We start from the raw sequence: 21,894 nt of genomic DNA on the forward strand, positions 1-21,894 counted from the left end.
ACCCATATGCAATCCTTTTCTACAGAATTGAAAAAAAGTATCTAAATATAGACTAAAAAAAAAAAGACCTTGATGTATGAAAGCAATCGTTAAAATCTACATCAAAAGAAAGCACATACAATGGTTCAGTTTAACAGCTTAATATGTGTTTTCCAAGCTAACTGACTGCCAGGGCCTTTTTTCCTTTCCTCTCCTCTCCTCTCTTCTCCTTTTCCTTCCCCTCCCTCCGCCTTCCTGCGTCCTCTCTTTCAATCCTTCCAAATACTGTTTTCTCTGTTGTGTCTTGATTTCACTTTCCATTCTCCATTAGTTGACTGATTGATCTATAGCATGAAATTAGCATTTATAGAGACTTAGCACTAACTTTTATGGAATAAAGTTATCTGGGCCAATTTCCCCTCCTTTCCAGAAAGCTGAGAGGGAGGGATGTAATTAATAATGTAGAAATACATCAGGCTATAATATATTATGAAAACACATCTGGCCAGTTTAGTATATTTACTCAAAATTGTCTTTAATCAGCCAGGTGCTTAGTTCATATGATGCCAAATACCCAGGAAGGTTGGACATTAAGTTGCTTAACTATTTTGATGCTCCATGTAGGCATAGTCATTGTAGGATATTCCACTGAGTCACTTGATTTTATTAGGAACTTTGATGATGGGCAAATAATGTTTTTCCTATATAAGACTTTTCATATATTTTATGAAGACGTCTTATATGTGTCTCAATATATAAATGAGTATCTTGGCAATATACACAATATTTATGATTAAGATCAAGAGTCAGTCTCCAAAATTTATTGTAGCCACACTTTCTGGTCCATTAAAATTTTATAACGTTGCATTTTCTTTTACATAAAATGAAGCAAGATATGACTATGGTTATACAATGTCATGAATTTTAGGTTTAAGCTGCATAGTTTTGATTTTTACCCATCTACAAGGTAACAGTTGAAGAATGACTATGCTCATTTACATATATGCAAATAGAATAATAAGTATTAGGCCAAACTGTAAAAGTGAAACTAAGTTTAATGTATTGTTCAGGGTCTTACAACTAGTAGATGGTAGAGATGGAATCATATCCAGTTCTGTCCAGCTGAAATTGTGACATCTTAGCAAGTAAAGTAGATGAATTTTGACTAAGGGGCCTCATCCTCCCATTTAACTACACATTTGGGGGGGGTGTATGTGTGTGTCTGCATGTGTATGTGTTTGTGTGCATGTGTGTAAGTGAATCTATGTGTTAGAATGGTTTCAAAATTAAAAGAGAATTTTTTCTTGGCTATAAATATGATGTATGTTTTTTTTGTAAGTTCAAACAATACATAGAAGTGTTAAAAAGAAACTAACATTTACTACCCAAACAAAAATACTATACTGATATCTTGATGGACAACTTTACAGAATTTAAATGCATTCCACACATAAAAATATTGATATATAATCTTACACCATCAGGTTCATACTATATATTTTTTTCTGTAACCATAGAAAATGTATTGTGGCTAATTCTAAATAAATTGAGTTTTCATAAATTTTTCATAATGGTTGTGCAATGTTACATTTTATGTTTAATTTATTTAACTGATTACTTATTGATATTAACTAGGTTGTTATGATTTTATAATCCTTTTTATTTACAATAAAGGGATTTTTTTTTTTTTTTTTTTTTTTTTGCTGTACGCGGGCCTCTCACTGTTGTGGCCTCTCCCGTTGCGGAGCACAGGCTCCGGACGCGCAGGCTCAGCGGCCATGGCTCACGGGCCCAGCCGCTCCGCAGCATGTGGGATCTTCCCGGACCGGGGCACGAACCCGTGTCTCCTGAATCGGCAGGCGGACTCTCAACCTCTGCACCACCAGGGAAGCCCTACGATAAAGGGATTTTAATTAAATGTTTTACTTGTGTGAAAGAATGTGTATTACATAAGTAAGATGAAAAATATAATAAATTGAACCCATACCCTCTTTTTAGCTTGAGAAGACTCTAGTCAATAAGTTGATGTTTTTTTTTATGTCCCTTCCTGAAGGCATATTTCTTTCTTGTGACCTGGAGAGTTTAACCTTTGCTTTATATTATAGTTTTATTACATGTATATTTATCCTTAAAAGATAAATTGTTCATTTTTATGTTTCCAATTATGTACAATGTTTTTAATATTGTATGTGTTTTTCTGAAGCTTGTTTTTTTAAAAACTGTGTTTTTGAATTTATGTTGATACACATAGCTCTACTTAATTCATTTTAACTGCTGTATAGTGTTTCATTCTATGATTGTATTCATTCTCTTATCAATGAACACTGATTATTTCCATTATTTTGTATCACGGACAATGCTTCTATCCATATATTGGGTCATATACAGAGTATCTCTACCATTCTAGCTGATACGTATGTTATGCTAAAAACTAAAATGAGATAATGTTAGAGAAAACTTTTTTGAGTACTCTGTAGGAGAGACATAATATAAGGAATACTATGATAAAATATATCTCAAATATCCTAAGAATGGGGTTGCTGAGTTTTATGGTATATCTTCAAATATACTAGATAAATTTATTTCTAAAATGTTGTACTAATTTATGTTCACAATATCAGAGTATGATTGTGCTATCACATCACATATACTTGATATTGACAGATTGTAAAAACAATTTGATTAATCTGGTGAGCATGAAATTGTATCACCTTGTAGATTTAATTTACATGATCCTAATTTCCAAAGAAATTGAGGCTATTTTTTTTTTTCAGTTTGTTCTTCCTTTCTGTAAAATGTTCATTCATAGTTTTCATCCATTTTTATATATGGGATTTATCACTTTTTATTGAATTTAAGTTTCCTTTATATATTCTGAATGCCAGTACTATATCAGTTATAGTTGTTGCAAGTACATTTTCTCACTCTTCACTCTTATTTGATGATGTATAATTTCTTAAGTATAATATAGTTGAAAATATAAATATTTTTCTGCCTTTTCCATGCTTTTTGAGTCTTGTTTAAAAAAATCCTTCTTCATTCTGACTTTACAGATATATTTTCATCTAAATATGTTACAGTTATATTTTTCATATATAATACTTTATTCCACTTAGGATTCATTTTGTGTGTGATATGAAGTGTATATCCATTTAAATTGTTTTAAAAATTATAACAGACTAGGCAAGCAGTATCTGTTTTCTCATTTATCTGCGCAATACCTTTTAAATCATAGATAATTTTTCTGTATATGAATATGTCCCTTTGGGGGCTCTCTTCCGTTATTTTATTTGTTTTCTCCTGTCCTTGGAGTTGTGAGGTAGACAATCTGCACTACCATATGTGGTCTCTTTTTTCAAAAGAAATACTTAAAATTTTACCATCAAGTACAATGTTACAGATTTTCTCTCAATCTCTTTTATCTGTATTCTTGTTTTGCTTACAGTTTTATCACTATATTTATTTTACTTGAATATTTGTGTTCATATCTTGAGATGATAAAATGTGTTTCCTCTTTAATCTGACAATGTAATAAATTACATTAAGTGTTTTTCAATATTAAAATAACCTTTCACTTTTTGAAAAACCTAATATGGTCATTATTATTATTTAGACTTAAGTAAAATATTTTTCAATATTTTTTTGAATTTTTGCATCTAATAATATTTAAATTTTCATTAGTATTTATTCTTTGACTCATACGTTGCTTATGAGTATGTTTTCAAATGTCCAAATATTTGTTTTATTGTTTAGTTATGTTTTTAGTTTGTATTTCTAAATTAATTAATTTCATCATAGACAGCAAATATAATCTACATGACACTAATTGTTTTAAATTTGTTAAAACTTGCTTATGGCAAGTACATGGGAAATTTTTATTAAAAACTTCTATTTATGCTGAGGGAGAATATGCATTAGTCACTTTTAGGGTGTAGGGTTCTATATATCTTCATTCAATAAAACTTGTTTAGTGCATTGTTCAAAAAATTTAATACTTTGTCAAAGCATTTATAAACCTTATGGCATATATGTCTAATCAGAATAGGTGTAAGCTATAAAGAACTGGCACATATAGGCAGATGGTCACGCTCAATAAGTAATATATTGTCTACCTGACTTTTTAAGACAGGTGTCTTGAAACTCTTACCATTATGGTTGATTTTACAATTATTCTTTGAATTCTAAGAATGTATTCTGTTTTATTACTTGCATATGCACTTAGAACTGTTATAACTTCTCAGAGAATTGAATTTTTTTAAGAAAAATTATGATTCAATTACTACTTTTATCCTTAATAATGCACCACTTTGTCTATGTAATCATTCATCCTCAGGTTGGGAATCCAGAGCATCTTTAAAGGGAGATCTCAGGGCAGCAAGAGAGTGAGAATGCAAGTTGCAAGACCTCCAACTCCTTGCTTAGAAATACCAGGACGTCCTATTCCTTGCTTGTCACTTCAGCTGTAAGTCACAAGGTCAGTCAGATTCAAAAAGTAGAGACTTTGTTTCTTGATGGGTGAAGCTGGAAAGAATTTGTGGATAATCCTCCACAGATGATTTCCCCTCTCTTTCAGGATTGCAAGCTATCACTGCCCAGTATTTTAGATTGACTTTAAAAAAAAGGCTTTATTTGTTTAGTGCAGTTTTAGGTTCACAGCAAAATTGAAAGGAAGATACAGAGATTTTCCCACATACCCCTTCCCCACCCCCACACATGCATAGCCTCTCCTATTGATCAATATCCTGCACTAGAGTGGAGCATTTATTACAATTGATGAACCTATGGTTCTGCTCTTGAACTCTATCAAATTAAATATTTATTTCACTATTATTTTATGTAAACGATATTGAAATGTACCGCCATGTTTTTGTTCCCCCTTTTTTAAGTCTCATATTTCTAACTAGATTCACGTTCAATTTAAAGTAAGTCTTTTAGCTCTTTCTTTTCTATCTGTTGACACTCAGATTCCTTCAGTTCCTTTTTTCTCATGAAAATATCTTTATTTGCCTTGTTCTTGGAACACTTTTTGCTAGTTACTTAAGTTGGGATGGCAGTTATTTCCTCTCAGTTGTCACCTGGATTTCCACGAGGAAGAAGAGATTATAGTGATTAAGAGCCTAACTATTGGAGCCAAACGTTGTTGGCTCAAATCTGGACTCCCCTTCCTAGTACCTGGGAACTCTGGGTAAATTAAGTAAACTTTTCATAATTCAATTTCTTCATCTGCAAAAAAACGCCTGTCTCATAGATTTAACTAAATAAATCATAGTATTTTTAAAAATAGCTTACATATTTTAAGCACTCAATAAACTTTAGCATTTATTACTTTCCTAGTTACCCTTGGGAAACATACTTTCATGGCCTGTCTTTCTTATACATTCAAGATTTTATCTTTGCTTTAAAATGTTTCATTACAGGGGTCTAACTGCATTTGTTTTTCTTTATACTTCTTGGAATACAATATGGTTCTTGAATACCATGATTTCTGTCTTTCACAAATTTTGGAGAGCTCTCAATATTATTTTAAAGATTTTTCTTTTTCCTTTTTCTCTCTGTTCTTTCATACTGAAACCCCAATTAAAGCTTATGGTTGGTATTCTTATTTTGATCTTCAGGTCTCTTAGAATCATATGCATTTTTGTGTATTCCCTTTTTGTCTCTCTGTGCTGCATTGCAGGTTATTTTTTAAATATATGTTTTCCAAATCACTATTTGTTTCTTCAGAAACATATGTCTAACATGTATAATATGTTTATTTCATCTACTGAATTTTTATTTCAGTAGTCCTATTTCTTATTCTTTTTGGTTTATTTTGAAATTTGCCCAGTGTTCCTTGTGTACTTTTTTCAAGTGCATTTACATATCTTTAAGGTTTCAAACACAGACTTATTTTATTCTATGTGTGATCTAATAACTGAAATTCTTGGAGGTTCTAATTCTTAAAATTTTCTGCTGACTGCAATTTATGTTCAGTTTTTTCAGATTTAAGTAGATCTTGGTAATTAACTTATATATGACTGCACTTAATCTGTGGGACTCCAGAGGCAGGGATTAAATAAAGATACTTTTTACGGGGAAATTTGCATTTGCTTCTGCAAGGTTCTGGGTGTTGCTATGAAGCTAGGACAAACTTAATTTAATTTAATATATGTGAATTTTTGAAATATAAAGTTTAACCCCTGAGCCAAGTGAGGGCAAGTTTATGGTGAAAAATCTTCATACCCAAGTACTTTTTCTCTGTTATTATATTATTATTATTATCACCATCATCATCATCATCATCTAATTGGAATCATGGGTGGGATGTGTTGGGCTGTATAAAGTAGATAAAATGTGGATATTAAGATAAAATTATAAGAAAAAATTATAATGCCCATAACACACAGGAAATTTAAAGATTATTTAAAGACAGCTCATGAAATGCTTTGGAAAATTTTTTTTTGTCGTGGACTGGAAAGACAATATGCACAAAAGCAAATTTCAGAAAGACAAAAATTTATGATTCAATAAAATTAAAAGATGGGGGCTTCCCCAGTGGTGCAGTGGTTGAGTGTCTGCCTGCCGATGCTAGGGGACACGGGTTCGTGCCCCGGTCCAAGAAGATCCCACATGCCGCGGAGCAGCTGGGCCCATGAGCTATGGCCGCTGAGCCTGTGCGTCCGGAGCCTGTGCCCCGCAATGGGAGAGGCCACAACAGTGAGATGCCCGCGTACAGCAAAAAAAAAAAAAAAAACAAAAAGATGGCCATCACTGGTGAAAGAGCACCTTTCAAATGTTAAAAATTGCCCAAAAGGGTAGATGAGGAAACCCAGTAATGCATAACAAGAAAAGAATACACTTTTCAAGTGATTTTGAAGCTTCAATAAGGAGAAATTATTTAAGTGTATCAATGTAGATATCAATTAAGCACAATGTCAATGTACTAAGAGCTAGAAAGAGAATAGAAAACATATCACATGAAAAGAATTATGGGCTTCCCTGGTGGCACAGTGATTAAGAATCTGCCTGCCAATACAGGGGACACAGGTTCAAGCCCTGGTCCGGGAAGATCCCCTATGCCACGGAGCAACTAAGCCCGTGTGCTGCAACTACTGAGCCTGTGCTCTAGAGCCTGTGAGCCACAACTACTGAAACCGCATGCCTAGAGCCCATGCTCCGCAACAAGAGAAGCCACTGCAATGAGAAGCCTGCGCACCACAACGAAGAGTAGCCCCCTGCTCGCCACAACTAAAGTCCACGTGCAGCAATGAAGACCCAACACAGCCAAAAATAAATAAATAAAATAAATAAATTTTTAAAAAAATAGAAAAGAATTATCTGTGTCAATCTTCGGTGATTAATATTTCCAATTTTCTTTGGAAAATAAGACTTGATTTAGAATATCTATTTTTCTAATTTACCTCCTATAACATTGCACGTTCATTGCCTTGTCAAAATGACTTATGTTCCTCATATTCTCTCCACTACAATCCATTCTCCATATTCATGTTAGCCTCACATTTCTAAAATACAAAACTCAGTGTCTCAGGACTTCCCTGGTGGTCCAGTGGTTAAGAATCTGTGCTTCCAATGCAGGGGACATGGATTCGATCCCTGGTCTGGGAATTAAGATCCTGTATGCCACACAGTGTGGCCAAAAAAACCAACCAAACAAACAAAAAAAACAAAACTCAGTGTCTCACTCATATTGCCTATATGACAAAAAGCATGTTGCTTAGCATGGCATTCACAGTTGGTCACAGCCTAATTTCACTTCCTCATGCCTCTCATTTCTGTGATACATGTAACTCCGCGGACAACCTGCATTTCTTTTAACTCCCCAAGTAGACATATACTGCACTGCTCTGAGTTTGTGTATCCCTCAATCACACCGCCTTTTCCTCATTTTTTCAGGAAGCTCTACCTGTCATTCTTTCATTATACAGATTAATTATTCTTTTCTCAATGAAGAGTTCCCTTATTACTTTCCAGGCATAATTAATTGTTTCTTCTCAATTCCTTCACAGATCTTTTTATAAACGAACTATATTGTATTATATAATATTAATTTGTTTATTATAGTTAGTCACTCTCTTCTTTTAGAACTTAAGACTTGTAGTGAATAAGGATAATACTTATTCATCTTTGCATCCTCAGAATCCATCACAACATTTGGATTCATTGGATGTTGAATGAGAGTGAATGGTGCAGAGAATCAATAAATCATCAAATCCCAGAAGTTAGAGGCAATGAATACAATATTCTATAAAGATAAATATTAAGCATATAATTGTTAAAAGTGGAACACCCTTTGAATGCAACCTGAGTAATAGAAAATAAAATTGGAAGAGTTACCCTGATGTCCATACTTTCACTTAATTGGGCATCTACTTAAAATTAAAACACCATTAAGAAGTAGTTCATTCTCTTCAATGGAATTTAATATAAGCCTTTTATAGCAAAAGAGTACAGAATACTAACTGTGACAAAGAAGCAGAATATAGCTGAGGGCAGACGCTTAGATTAGAGACAGAACTGCAGTATCAGTCTGCCATTCCTTATTAAAAGCAGAGGAGGCTGCCCCTGTTTTTATAGGTTATAGGAGGAAATGGAAAGTTGTAACAATAGAATGATAAAATTGTAATAGAATAAAATCATTTTCAAGTGCATAGACAAGACTAAAAGTTTTCTACAATTTTTCTAGAAAGCTGCAATCCCAAACTAGACTAACTGTTGAACATTATGGCATTACAGAGCAGAATATTAAAGTACAGAGCAGAAGTTTAAAAAAAGAAAAATCCCAAAGAGATCAGGAAATATAAATTCTTTTAGCCAAATTAATGAAGATTATTACCAGTTTTTTCACTGGGAGGTGCCAGTAGTTTCTAATAAAAGAACCTAGTATATCTTGGTGAATTCACAAATCTCTACAAAGGTGGTGCTACTTTTGTGAATTAAGAGATTGTCACAAGTTGGTGCCATTTTGCTCTGAAATTCTGGTTTCTTCATCTTGTTGAGTCAGCATACCTGAATCCAGTCAATTCCAATTAAATCATTAAACTACAACGCATTAAAAAAATAAAAACACATACTTGTCACAGGTTGAGACAGAGTTTATTCTTTTTCTTCTCACAAACCAAGAATTCAGTTTCTGTTCTCTACAGTTAGAGACAGACTGTTCACTTGAAATAGATTGTCTTAGGGCAAGTGCTCTCTTGGTTCTGGGGATGAGTATAACAAGCTTTTGGGTTTGTAGGCTGGCTGCTCTTTCTGAGAATCCTTGTAATTCAGAGTCTTGTAGATGGAGTGGAAAAATTTGCAAAGGTGACCTAGTGCCTTTTGCAGCAGATAAGACTAATATCATGACATGAGATTATGGAAATCTGTTTAAGCAAAACCTGAGTGACCCTTACCAAGTTCCATTGATGAGAAAGAACTTAAGAGCCTAGTGTTTGTGCAGAAGTGACCAAAGTCATATTATGAGTGGCCAAAATAGCTGCACTGGTTACAATCAGAATCCCATCTTATTTATTTATAATGAGAAAAATAACATCTAAGTAACTAAAATTCTCTGTAGAACCATAAAACACATTCCTTCAGACAAGTTAGCAAATCCTAGAAAGTAATATTATCATAAGTTTGCTTGGTGACTGTGGAAACAAAAATACAGTATATGACTCAAATATTTAACGGCACTGGATTCCAGGAATGCAGTATCTGCCACATGTTCCCATTGCTCTGAGGGGATCATCCCCACACTGGGCCAGGCAGGAAGGAGCCCCAGCAGGCAATGTTTGTAACTTTTTTACTGCCATTGTTGATTACACTGTACTAATGGATGTATATCAGTACAGTGGTTCTTAAACTTTTTGGTCTTTGGACTCATTATACTTATTGTGGACCCAAACAGGTTTTGTTTCATATGGGTTGTATCTATCAATATTTACTGTATTAGAAATTAAAATAGGGAAGTTTCAAATATTTATCTATTTATTTAAAATAAATGATAAGAAATCCACTGAATGTTAACAAGTAACCTTTTTTTAATGAAAAAGCTATTTCATAAAAGGCACTGTTTTATATTTTTGCAAATTTCTCTTCCATATTTAGCTAACAGAAGACAGAAGACAGAGGTATTTTCTTGTATTGCTTATATTCAAATTGTTACAATATTTTGTTTGGGTTGGAGTATATGAGGAAGATCTAGCCTCACACAGATATGGAGTCGCCTCTTCAGATACTTGTCAATATTTAAGTCTACGCAAAACTTGGCAAGTGATAGTTTCTTAAAGGCACTTTGCAAAGTGTAATCTTAAGCTATATCATTAATTTGTACTCTGTTACACTTAAATCCATTGGTCTTTCTTGCACTAAGGGTAGTCTTTTACCCATGCAAGATTTTTTCTTATCATACATTGGTAATTTAGAAAACATTGCTTCTTTAAATTATGCTTTTCTTCCTAATGTTGTCGCAGGGGGCTATTAACTATACTTAGAAGCATTGTTGTGTAGAATGCACTCCTTCTATAAATACATTACTATTTAAATCAGCCTGTAGAAAAATACTGAATTTAAAAACTAAAATGTAAGCAACAAATGAAGAAGAAATGCTTTTTAAAGTATTTACAACAAAGAATTAAAGTCTAAAATATAAGAATTTTGCCCAAAAGATTAAGCATGAGAAAAGAAATTCCAATCTATTGGTGGGAGTGTATTCCTAGACACTGGAAAGAAGTAATTTAGTTTAAAATAATTAAATGGACTAAGTTTTTTGTCAATAGGGATTTTGTTTATTAGACATCTAATGGAACTTAGAAGAATGCTTGGTATGTGGTAGATGCTCAATAAATATTTTCTGAATGTCTAAAAAATTGGATGACTAAGGTATGAATTGAATATAAAGATACTTAAAGCTGTTTTGAGGTTTATACAGTAGATGACAGATGACTAGGTCTTTTTTGAACTGATCCTTAGCAGAGACAAAATACTGTGTTAGATTTGAATCTGACCTAAAGCCATTCCTATCATCTCATGGATAGACATATTCTAACTTCTTTGTATATCAGTTGCTTTGTTCTTCAGTCTTGGCAGGGAAGTGATGAGAAATTTTGCTGTCAATAACTTACAAGGTAGTACTTCCTAGTTTCACTGCTATTTAGTTTGTGTTTTGTTTACTGCCTGTGACATGAAAAATATGACTTAGTTGGAGCTGACTGCTGTCTTGAGTTAAGCTGCACTCTGCACTATGTATTCAGATTTTATTTGCAGTGTACCAAGCAGGCGGCAGCAGCTTTTGATCAGTTCTAAATGGAGCTAAAATAAAGTGATCTACTGCAAGTAGAACAAGTAAACTTGTTCCAATGGAAAAAGTAAAGTGATCTACTGCACAGAGGTCATAGCAGGAATTTTGAAATTTTCAAGTGCTTGAGTATGGGTAACATCCACTAAATAAAATTCTGGGTCTGAAGAATTGTTTTTGCTAAATTGTGTTTTGCCTGCCCATTTCCCTGTATGAGAGTTTCAACTCACACAGTGAAATTTTACTTCTGTATCTCGGACATTGTGCCAGACAAATTAATAATGCCAGGAGGCATCTATATATAAAAGTCAATATACAACACCAAGTATTATGAGTTGAAATTGTGTGACCTTACAAATTCACATGTTGAAATCCCAATCCCCAATATCTCAGGAAGTGACCTTTTTTAGAAACAGGATCTTTATGGTGGTAATCAGGTTAAAATGAGGCCATTAGAGTGAACACTAATCCAATATGACTGCTGTCCTTATAAAAGGGGGAAATTTGGAGACAGATATGAATAGAGAGAGAACGATGTGTCAAGATGAAGGAAGAGATTGGGGTGATGTTTCTACACCAAAGACTGATAGCAAAACTACCAGAAGTTAGGTGAGAAATATGGAACAGATTCTTTCTCACAGACCCCAGAAGGAATCAACCCTGTTGACACCTTGATATCAGATTTGGAGTCCCCAAAACTATGAGCTAATAAGTTTGTTTTGTTCTAAGCCACCCAATTTGTGATATTTTGTTACACAAACTAATACACCCATCAAACTAATACACCAAGGAACTTAATCCCTTTGTGTTGTTCTGAACTAAATTACTTCTTTTCAGCTTCCAAAGGTACATTCCCATTAGCAGATGGGAAGCTCATCTAAGGCTAAAACTGTGTCTTTCTTGTTGAAAGTTTAGGAATGTTCAGTGTTTTTGATGTGAGCATTGGCATGATGAAATTAATATTTTGGAGGCTATGGATAATGAGACTTTTCTTGTATTCATACAGTTTATTGAGGTTTATGGATAAAAGCATTAGATGAAGTACACATTAGAGATATTATAATCAGTGTGAAATGCATTGAGAGTCAGCTAGGATTATACTCAGTGGGAAGCTGGCTAATTGCAGTGCCTTTCTGATTAAGCCATAGTAAAGATACCTAAAATAACTGACTCCCTACTTGGCCAGTTGACTATGTTCTACCATCATTTTCCCTAAAATAGGTGAATCACATGGGATATAGTCAGTATACAGAATTGTGGCTTACAAGTCCCATGCAGTGTTTGGGGATCTTCATGGAAAGAACACACACAGTTTAAAAATCATCTCAGCATTATGTCTTCAACATGAATGTAGTAGGCAGAATAATGCCCCCCCCCCACCCCGCCAATATGTCCATGCCTCAGTCCCCACAACTTGTGAATTTTCTTAGCTGAGTTTAGGGTCAGAGGGAGATGTGAGTAAGGAACAAGGACCAGACAGATGCAACACTGCTGTTTTTTTGCTTTGAAGATGGAAGAAGGAGCCATGATCCAAGAAATGTGGGCAGCACCTAGTAGGTGGAAAAGGCAAGGAAACGATTCTCCCCTAGAAACTCCAGCAAGGAATGCAGCTCAGCCAACAACATAATTTTAGCTCAGTGAGATTTGGCTTGGAATTCTAACCTACAGAACTATAAGACAGTAGGTTTGTGTTGGTATAAGCTTTTAAGTTTGTGGTAATTTGTTAAAGCAGCAATAGGAACATATTAACAATCGATACATTGTTAATACATACTTGTTGATCATCTAATTGTGCAAGACGCTTTAAAATTATATGGAACAGATTGTAAACAATAATAACAACAATTCATTGTGAAACCAAATGAGATGTGATACTCAATATTTTTAAACCCCATTTATACTCATAGCAATCTTTAAGCAAAAAGATTTAAATAATTTGCCCCAAACCACACAACTAGTATTACTCTAGTTTTATCTTAATTCATACCTGGGTTCTCAACTCCTCCACTCTGCTGCCTCTCAGAATTGCTGACACTGAAGAGCTAACACCTGTCAGTGAAAAAGTGTTGCCTGCCATATCAGTAAACAAATGATGTTGCAGCCATTCAGCCACTATAGCCACCCCTGATGGTGAGCTCTGAAGGAACTCAGGATGGAGACAAATGGGCTGCCAGCTGCCAAGCCCTCAGTCACTGCAGCCACCCCCTAACAATGCACCCTGAGGAGACTCAAGATGAAAAGCAGAGGATACCGGCCCCGAATAGCTGAAGTGCATATCAAAGGAATGATTTCAGTGAGCCCAGACCCTTGCATCTTCCCATACATAGAAAAACACTAAATTCCTTAACTTGAGGTATCTGGTTTTCTTTAATTAACAGTAATCTTCTGAAGTTGTGACTACCTGGCTTTGTTGCAAAATCTGGTTCCTCCCTTGCCTCTTTGGAGCAATCCCTTAGAACTATCTTAGAGGCTGAGTTCCAGGCTTAAGACCTCAGTTTTGTCTGCCGAATAAAACATAATTCTCAAATTTTAGGTTGTGCATTTTTTTCGGTCGACACACCCTATATTAATTACTACCTTGTGTCACATGTTTAATTTTAATCAAAGTAGTATTCCAAAGAAAACCTCAAAGTCTCACAAGTGAATAAATAATATTTTGTGCATTATTTTAATTACAACTACATTTGTGATTATTATTTTAGTTAAAATGAGAAGTAAAACTCAGAATATACAATGTCTTTGGAGTATCTTGACTATTTGGGGAGGCAGGGTGAAAGGTAGTTTTGAAGCATATAGGTTTTTTTTACTAATTTGGTTTTAATTGATGCTCCCTCTTGGACAGAGTAGAAATAATCCCTAAAACACCTCGCCATTGGGCAGAAAACTCTTTCTTAGATACCTGTTAGATCTTCCTATAGTCTGACCACAATATTCTCTTTTACTTCTGTTTGGGAAGTTAAACTACATGTTAGCTGGCAGCCTCATCTGCTCTTTGGAGATAAAAATTATCTTCTACCTCTTAATACCATGATTTATAAAAGTCCAAGATGTTCCCTAAGATTGATGCAAGTTCCCTGGGGAATTATATATTTATAGTCTGCCTCTTAGGCTTCTGATTCTGTGTATGCTGTACCATATTGACTAATATGAGCCTCTTAAGATTTTACAACATGAACATAGGAGATTTTTCTAAAGACTTCAGTGGTAGAAAACAGCAGTGTTTGTATTACAGGCAAATTCAAATGGAACTATAGTCATCTTTATTTTAAAAAATCTCTTTCATATCCCCTCCATTGTTGACTTAAATTTTTTTGGTTGTAAAATATACATTACATAAAATTTACCATTATAACCATTTTTAACTGTGATTCAGTGGCATTAAGTACATTCACAATGCTGTGCAACAATTGCAGCCATCCATCTCCAGTACCTTTTCATTTTCCCAAACTGAAACTTTATATCCATTAAACACTAACTCCCCATTTCCTTCTCCCTTCATTCCCCCTGGCAACCATCATTCTCCTTTCTTAATGAATTTGACTATTCTAGGTACCTCATATAAGTAGAATCATACAGTATTTGTCCTTTTGTATCTGGATTATTTCACTTAGCATAATGTCTCCAATGTTGTAGCATGTGTAGAATCTTGGTCATTTTTAAGGAGGAATACTATTCCATTTTATGCGTATACCATGTTTTGTTTATCCATTCATCTGTGAGTGGTTGTTTGGGTTTGGGTTACTATAACAGAATAACATAGACAGAATGTCTCATAAACAGCAGAAATTTATTTTTATGGTTCTGGCAGCTCAGAAGTCCAAGATCAAGGTGACAGCAGATTTACTGTCTGGTGAGGACCTGCTTCCCAGTCCATAGACAGCCATCTTCTTGCTGAATCTTCACAAGGTGGAAAGAGCAAGGGAACTCCCTTGGATCTATTTTATAAGGGCATTAATCCCATTCATGAGGGCTCCATCCTCATAACCTAATCACTTCCTCAGGGCTCCACCTCCAAATAAGATTTCAGCATGTGAAACAAAGGAGACACAAACATTCAGTCAATAGCAGCACTTATTCCTTCCCCCCCACCCCCCCACCGGATGGAAATATGTTGTATTTTCTTCTCACTGCTGTGATCTTTCATTTGCTCCTCCCTCTGTGTAACAGTAAAGACCTATAATCTCTTTATCTTAGAGCAGTTTGGCTTTCTTCTCTGAAGCCTTTGTAAGGCCCTTGCCTTTCTTGGATCTAAATTGTTACCCTAAGGGTTGCTTAAATCAGTTTTCCAAATTAATATAGCTCCCTTCCTAAGACGAATTCCTATACCAACTACTAAACTAAAACAATTTGTTTCTACTTCATTGTAGAAGTTCCTAGCTGAAAATGCCAACTCAGCACAATTTCTACCACTACAGTTTATTATTGTGTGGTTTAGTGGAATGAAAGATATTTCCTAATTACTCTGGTCATTTTAATGTAAGAAACTATATTTACTTTTCAATAATATGAAGCATTCTATAATTATTTAGCTACAAAAAATAATTAAAAACTTCAACCTCTAGAATACATGGATATCATAGCTATTTTAGTTCAGGCCACAGTATGCATAATATTTCACAAAACATCCAAAGTGAGACAGGAAGATCTTTTTTTTTTAATTAACTTTTAATGGAGTATCACTGCTTTACACTGTTGTGTTAGTTTCTTCTGTACAGCAAAGTGAATCAGTTATACATATACCTGTATCAACTCTTTTTTAGATTCTCTTCCCATTTAGGTCACCATAGAGCACTGAGTAGAGTTCCCTGTGCTATACAGTAGGTTCTCATTAGTTATCCATTTTATATATAGTAGTGTATATATATCAATCCCAATCTTCCAATTCATCCCACCCCTTTGTTTCCCCCTTGGTAACCATAAGTTTGTTTTCTACATTTGTGACTCTATTTCTGCTTTGCAATTAAGTTCATGTGTACCATTTTTCTAGATTCCACATGTAAGTGATATTATATGAGATTTGTCTTTCTCCTGACTTACTTCACTCTGTATGACAGTCTCTAGGTCCATCCATGCCACTGTAAGTGGCATTATTTTGCTCCTTTTTATGGCTGAGTAATATTCCATTGTATATGTGTACCACATCTTCTTTATCCATTCCTCTGTTGATGGACATTTAGATTGCTTCCATGTCCTGGCTATTGTAAATAGTGCTGCAGTGAATATCGGAGTGCATGCATCCTTTTGATATATGGTGTTCTCTGGATATATGCCCAGGAGTGAAATCACTGGATAATATGTTAGCTCTATTTTTAGCTTTTTAAGGAACCTCCATACTGTTCTCCATAGTGGCTGTACCAATTGACATTCCCATGAACAGTGTAGGAGGGTTCCCTTTTCTCTACACCCTCTCCAGCATTTATTGTTTGTAGGTTTTTGATGATGGCCATTATGACGAGTGTGAGGTGATACCTCATTGTAGTTTTGATTTGCATTTCTCTAGTAATTAGTGATGTTGAGCATTTTTTCATGTGTTTGTTGGCCATCTGTATGTCTACTTTGGAGAAATGTCTATTTATATCTTCCACCCATTTTTTGATTGGGTTTTTTGTTTTTTTGATATTGACCTGCATGAGCTGTTTGCATATTTTGGAGATTAATCCCTTGTCAGTTGCTTCATTTTCAAATATTTTCTCCCACTTTGAGTGTTGTCTTTTTGTTTTGTTTATGATGTCCTTTGCAGTGCAAAAGCTTTTAAGTTTAATTAGGTCCCATTTGTTTATTTTTGTTTTTATTTTCATAACTCTAGTCGGTGGATCAGAAAAAGATCTTGCTGCGATTTATGTCAAAGAGTATTCCTTTAAACACTGTTTTCCTCTAAGAGTTTACGGCATCTGGCCTTACATTTAGGTCTTTAATCCATTTTGAGTTTATTTTTATATATGGTGTTAGGGAGTGTTCTAATTTCATTCTTTTACATGTAGCTGTCCAGTTTTTCCAGCACCACTTATTGAAGAGACTGTCTTTTCTCCATTGTATATTCTTGCCTTCTTTGTGGGTTTATCTCTGGGCTTTCTATCCTGTTGCATTGATCTATATTTCTTTTTTTGTGCCAGTACCATACTGTCTTGATTACTGTAGCTTTGTAGTATAGTCTGAAGTCAGGGAGCCTGATTCCTCCAGCTCCATTTTTCTTTCTCAAGGTTGCTTGGTTATTCAGGGTCTTTTGTGTTTCCATACAAGTGGTAAAAAATTTTGTTCTAATTCTGTGAAAAATGCTATTGGTAATTTTATAGGGATTGCATTGAATCTGTAGATTACTTTGGATAGTATAGTCATTTTGACAATACTGATTCTTCCAATCCAAGAACATGGTATATCTCCATCTGTTTATGTCATGTTTGATTTCTTTCTTCAGTATCTTATACTTTTCTGAGTACAGGTCTTTTGTCTCCTCAGGTAGGTTTATTCTTAGGTATTTTATTTTTTTGTTGTTGTGATGGTAAATGGGATTGTTTCCTTAATTTCTCTTTCTGATCTTTCACTGTTAGTGTATAGGAATGCAAGTGATTTCTGTGTATTAATTTTGTATTCTGTAACTTTACAAAATTCATCGGTGAGCTCTAGTAGTTTTCTAGTAGCATCTTTAGGATTCTCTGTGTATAGTATCATGACATCTGCAAGCAGTGACAGTTTTTCTTCTTTTCCAATTTGGATTCTTTTTGTTTCTTTTTCTTCTCTGATAGCCATGGCTAGGACTTCTAAAACTCTGTTGAATAAAAGTGGTGAGAGTGGACATCCTTTTCTTCTTGATCTTAGAGGAAATGCTTTCAACTTTTCACTATTGAGTATGATGTTAGCTGTAAGTTTGTTGTATATGGCCTTTATTCTGTTGAGGTAGGTCCCCTCTAAGCCCACTTTCTGGAGAGTTTTTACATAAATAATGTTTAAATTTGTCAAAAGCTGTTTCTGCATCTATTGAGATGATCATATATTTTTTTATTCTTCAATTTGTTAATGTAGTGTATCATATTGATTGATTTGCCTATATTGAAGAATCCTTACATCCCTGGGGTAAATCCCACTTGCTCATGGTGTATGAGCCTTTTAATGCATTGTTGGATTCAGTTTGCTAGTTTTTTGTTGAGTATTGTTGTGTCTATGTTCATCAGTGATATTGGCCTCTAATTTTCTTTTTTTTTCTTTGTTTTTGATATCTTTGTCTGGTCTTGGTGTCAGGGTGATGGTGGCCTCCTAGAATGAGCTTGGGTATGTTCCTTCCTCTGCAATTTTTTTGGAAGAATTTCGGAAGTGTAGGTCTTAACTCTTTTCTAAATGTTTGATAGGATTCTCCTGTGAAGCCATCTGGTCCTGGACTTTTGTTTGTTGGGAGTTTTTTTTTTGCGGTACGTGGGCCTCTTATTGTTGTGGCCTCTCCCATTGCAGAGCACAGGCTCCGGATGCACAGGCTCAGCGGGCATGGCTCACGGGCCCAGCCGCTCCGCGGTATGTGGGATCCTCCCCAACTGGGGCACGAACCCGCGTCCCCTGCATTGTCAGGCGGACTTTCAACCACTGCGCCACCAGGGAAGCCCCTGTTGGGAGTTTTTTAATCACACTTTCAATTTCAGTACTTGCGATTGTTCTATTCATGTTTTCTCCTTCCTCCTGGTTCAGTCTTAGAAGGTTGTACCTTTCTAGAAATTTGTCCATTTCTTCTAGGTTGTCCATTTTATTGGCATATAGTCGCTTGTAGTAGTCTCTTATGATCCTTTGTATTTCTGTGGTGTCTGTTGTAACTTCTCCCTTTTCATTTCTAATTTTATTGATTTGGGTTCTCTCCCTTTTTTTCTGCATTAGTTTGGCTAAAGGTTTATCAATTTTCTTTATCTTCTCAAAGAACCAGCTTTTAGTTTAATTGATCTTTGCTACTGTTTTCTTTCATTTATTTCTGCTCTCATTTTTATAATTTCTTTCCTTTTACTAAGTTTGGGTTTTGTTTGTTCTTCTTTCTCTAGTTGCTTTAGGTGTAAGGTTAGGTTGTTTATTTTCAGTTTTTCTTGTTTCATGAGTTAAGATTGTATTACTGTAAACTTACCTCTTAGAACTGCTTTTGCTGTGTCTCATAGGTCATGGATTGATATGTTTTCATTGTCATTTGTGGCTAGGTATTTTTTGATTTCCTCTTTGATTTCTTCAGTGACCCATTGGTTGTTTAATAACATTGTGTAGCCTCCATGTGTTTGTGTTTTTACAGGTTTTTTTCCTTTAATTGATTTCTAATCTCATAGCGTTGTGGTCAGAAAAGATGCTTGATATGACTTCAGTTTTCTTAAATTTATCGAGGCTTGATTTTTGACCCACAATCTAATCTATCCTGGAGAAAGTTGCATGTGCACTTGAGAAAAAAGTTTATTCTGCTGCTTTCAGATGGAAGGCCCTATAAATATCAATTAAGTCTATTTGGTCTAATGTGTCATTTAAGGCTTGTCCTTCCTTATTAATTTTCTGTCTGGCTTGTGCTTCCTATAATTTTCAATCTGTCCATTGGTGTAAGTGGGTTGTTAAAGTCCCCCACTGTTATTGTGTTGCTGTTAATTTCTCCTTTTAAGGCTGTTAGCGTTTGCCTTATATATTGAGGTGCTCCTATGTTGGGTGCATATATATTTACAATGTTATATCTTCTTCTTGTGTGGATTCCTTGATCATTATGCAGTGACCTTCCCTGTCTCTTTTAAGAGCCTTTATTTTGCAGTCTATTTTGTCTGATATGAGTATTGCTACTCCAGCTTTCGTTTGATTTCCATCTGCTTAGCATATCTTTTTCCATCCCCTCACTTTCAGTCTGTATATATTCCTAGGTCCCAAGTGGGTCTCATGTAGACGGCATGTATAAGAATCTTGTTTTTATATCCATTCAGCAAGTCTGTGTCTTTTCATTGGAGCATTTAATCCATTTACATTTAAGGTAATTATTGATATGTATTTTCCTATTGCTGTTTTCTTTCTTTTTTTTTAACATCTTTATTGGAGTATAATTGATTTACAATGGTGTGTTAGTTTCTGCTTTATAACAAAGTGAATCAGTTATACATATACATATGTCCCCATATCTCTTCCCTCTTGCATCTCCCTCCCTCCCACACTCCGTATCCCACCCTTCTAGGTGATCACAAAGTACAAAGCTGATCTCCCTGTGCTATGTGGCTGCTTCCCACTAGCTATCTATTTTACGTTTGGTAGTGTATATATGTCCGTGCTACTCTCTCACTTTGTCCCAGCTTACCCTTCCCCCTCCCTGTATCCTCAACTCCAATCTCTAGTAGGTCTGTGTCTTTATTCCCTTCTTGTCCCTAGGTTCTTCATGACCTTTTTTTTTTTTTATTTTTCAGTTTCCATATATACGTGTGAGCATACAGTATTTGTTTCTCTCTTTCTGACTTACTTCACTCTGTATGACAGACTCTAGGTCCATCCACCTCACTACAAATAACTCAATTTCGTTTCTTTTTATGGCTGAGTAATATTCCATTGTATATATGTGCCTCGTCTTCTTTACCCATTCATCTGTTGATGGACACTTAGGTTGCTTCCATGTCCTGGCTATTGTAAATAGAGCTGCAATGAACATTTGGGTACATGACTCTTTTTGAATTATGGTTTTCACAGGGTATATGCCCAGTAGAGGGGTTGCTGGTTCGTATGGTAGTTCTGTTTTTAGTTTTTTAAGGAACCTCCATACTGTTCTCCATAGTGGCTGTATCAATTTAATTTCCCACCAGGAGTGCAAGAGGGTTCCGTTTTCTCCACACCCTCTCCAGCATTTATTGCTTGTAGATTTTTTTTAATTAATTAATTTATTTATTTATGGCTGTGTTGGGTCTTCGTTTCTGTGCAAGGGCTTTCTCTAGTTGTGGCAAGCGGGGGCCACTCTTCATCGCCGTGTTTGGGCCTCTCACTATCGCGGCCTCTCTTGTTGTGTAGCACAGGCTCCAGACACGCAGGCTCAGTAATTGTGGCTCACAGGCCCAGTTGCTCCGTGGCATGTGGGATCTTCCGAGACCAGGGCTTGAACCAATGTCCCCTGCATTGGCAGGCAGATTCTCAAACACTGCACCAGCAGGGAAGCGCTGCTTGTAGATTTTTTGATGATGGCCATTCTGATCAGTGTGAGATGATATCTCATTGTAGTTTTGATTTGCATTTCTCTAATGATTAATGATGTTGAGCATTCTTTCATGTGTTTGTTGGCAATCTGTATATCTTTTTTGGAGAAATATCTATTTAGGTCTTCTGCCCTTTTTTGGATTGGGTTGTTTGTTTTTTTGATAATGAGCTGCATGAGCTGCTTGTAAATTTTGGAGATTAATCCTTTGTCAGACAAAGCAACTTTGTCAGTTGCTTCATTTGCAAATATTTTCTCCCATTCTGAGGGTTGTCTTTTCATCTTGTTATGGTTTCCTTTACTGTGCAAAAGCTTTGAAGTTTCATTAGGTCCCATTTGTTTGTTTTTGTTTTAATTTCCATTTCTCTAAGAGGTGGGTCAAAAAGGATCTTGCTGTGATTTATGTCATAGAGTGTACTGCCTATGTTTTCCTCTAAGACTTTTATAGTGTCTGTCCTTACATTTAGGTCTTTAA

Source organism: Aethalodelphis obliquidens, unplaced genomic scaffold (assembly GCF_003676395.1).
Source record: "Aethalodelphis obliquidens isolate GAN/ISIS:26980383/991018 unplaced genomic scaffold, ASM367639v1 scaffold1, whole genome shotgun sequence".
NCBI classification, from domain to species: Eukaryota; Metazoa; Chordata; class Mammalia; order Artiodactyla; family Delphinidae; genus Aethalodelphis; species Aethalodelphis obliquidens.